The 2,500-nt window shown below is 50.9% G+C and overlaps 1 protein-coding gene across 1 annotated transcript in view; it reads left to right on the top strand.

Annotated features, from left to right (window-relative positions):
• LOC311313446 (partitioning defective 3 homolog) overlaps positions 1-2,500 on the top strand; it is a gene marked incomplete at both ends in the record, with an annotated part of 148,138 nt that overhangs the window by 308 nt on the left and 145,330 nt on the right. The window lies entirely within an intron of this gene.

Genomic DNA, 2,500 nt, shown 5'->3' with positions numbered 1-2,500 from the left:
GCGGCACACCTCCGCGCGATTAAGAGTGTCTCTGCTAATCCTGTTTAAAAACACTTTGGTCGTCACCGGCTGAGGAGCGCCGGCGCCGGGCTCGCGGGAGAGAGGAACAGACGGGAATCAAACCCCGATTATTCCTGTCACCCCGTCCCAGAAGAACGCGCCGTTCTGCCGGGCGCCAAGCTGTTCGAGGAGATAGAGAGGGGGGCTTGTCAATTTTCACTTCTGAGGATATTCTAAACCTCACATTCGCGTCGTAACCCTTTCATCAGAGGATTGGGGCTCTTTACTGTGTTAAATCTGCAGGTGTATAAAACTGCGTTAGCCCTGTATATAAATATATATATATATTTCCTCTATACAGCATATCACACACCGTTTCCAGACGTTTTATGTCCGTGCGATGTCAGTCCCGTTTGTGCCGAGTTAGCGTGCGTTCCGTCTGGTCTCGGGAGGCAGATACAGCGTTGAGCTGCTGAGGCCTCCGTTCCCCACAGACCTCTAAACTCCTCACTCCACTCAATGACTTTACAATGCATCAGACATTCAGACAAGCCTTTGTGCTTCGCACGGACAGCCAGACAGGTTTAACAGAACCGTGTCCTGTGTGCGTGTGTGTGTGTGTGTGTGTGTGTGTGTGTGTGTGGTGATTTACCGTCGATCGGGCTAGTGTTCTCCTCGCCGTTTAATACGTCATAAATATCCCGGAGAGTCCGCTTTGTCGCGCGCTGGCGCCGTTCCCCCGGCTGAGATGGCTATCAGCAGCCCCCCCCCCCCGCGCCTCTGACACGCCCCCCCGTCCGCGTTTATGACTCTGTCTGCACCCCTTCCTCTGCCTGCCCCCCCCCCCCCCCCCCAAACACACACACTCCGCCGTCACGCTGTATTCACTCTCATTAAAGCACGTGGATTATTTTACCATATGGTAGAAAGGCTCCGTCTCTCGTTGCCAGGAAGGCTGGTGAAGCTCTTTACAGCGACGCGGCCGCACGCCATGACAGAGTCTGACCAGTCTAACCCTGACGCACCACCGTGGCCACCGGCCGGCTCGGCCATAACGTGTGTGTGTGTGTGTGTGTGTGTGAGAGAGAGAGAGCGTGTCTGTCTGTATTTTGCATAGAGACATACTCATAGGCCCGCGGCGTCTGGTTTCACCTTCTCAGTTCCCCCGTGTTCTGTACCAGCAGAGCTCCGCCCATAACGTGGTCGGCCATTAGTCCGAGAAGATTAACATATCCTTGTAACGAGCCTGGAATGAACAGTGTCTGTGTGTGGCGCTGGGCCAAGATAAGCTAACCCACCTGCCGATCAAATTAGCGCAGGCTAATGGTAACTCCAGCCAGGCCTTCATCTGTCCATCAAGCCAACATGCTTACTTTTCACAATAGAAGTCCCTCTGCCACACAATTAAATGAACACAGGGGAAAACCATTTAAATGAGGAAGCTAAGGAAACAGTACATGCAGATACAGTGAACATCAGTGAACTCATCAGGGATGTAACGGTGTGAAAATGTCATATCATTTAGCAGACGCTTTTATCCAAAGCGACTAACAATAATTGCATTTAACGTAGGAAGAGCCAATGTACTACTACTTGCCAGAACTCACAAGTGCATCTTCTTTCTAAAACAAGTGACTAAGAGCATAATCTAGTGCTGATATCTATATATCTATCTGATATCTATCTATATATATATCCCGATTATAGTTGGCGACCAACTGTCGTTCTTATATATACATACATATCACATCCGTCACATGCTCCTGCAGATTCCTGCTCTACAACATCAGGAGGATTCGCCCTTTCCTCACTGATGAAACGGCGCAGGTGCTCATCCAGGCCCTGGTCATCTCCCGCCTGGTCTACTGCAACTCCCTCCTCACTGGGGCCCCGGCGTCAGCCATTAAACCTCTGGAACTTGTCCAGAAAGCTGCTGCTCACCTGGTGTTCAACCACCCCAAGTTCTCCCACACAACCCTTCTCCATTCCCTACACTGGCTCCCTGTAGCGGCTCACATCCAGTTTAAAACTCTGGCACTAGCCTACAGGGCAATGAAAGGAACATCCCCCTCCTACCTCTAGGCCATGGTCAAACCCTTTACCCCCTCCAGACCGCTACGATCTGCTACCTCGGGGCGACTGGTTGCCCCATCACTCCGAGGCCCTCTGCGGTCGATCGACACGGTCACGGCTCTTCTCTGTCCTGGCCTCGCAGTGGTGGAACGAACTGCCCACTGATGTCAGGACAGCAGAGTCGCTGCCCATCTTTCATCGCAGGCTCAAAACTCATCTCTTCAAGAAGTACTACAACAATCCTCCCTCCTAAGCACCTATTGTATTTTAGATTGTTATTCTTGCACTTTGCCTTCAGCACTAGATTAAACTCTTAGTCATGTGCTTTAGAAAGGAGATGCATTTGTGAGTTCTGGCAAGTAGTAGTACATTGGCTTTTCCTATGCTAAATGCAATTATTGTAAGTCGCTTTGCATAAAAGCGTTGG

Source organism: Borostomias antarcticus (assembly GCF_949987555.1).
Source record: "Borostomias antarcticus genome assembly, chromosome: 9".
NCBI lineage: Eukaryota > Metazoa > Chordata > Actinopteri > Stomiiformes > Stomiidae > Borostomias > Borostomias antarcticus.
The sequence above is the reverse complement of the archived record's forward strand: the minus strand, read 5'-3'. Positions and strand labels throughout refer to the sequence as shown.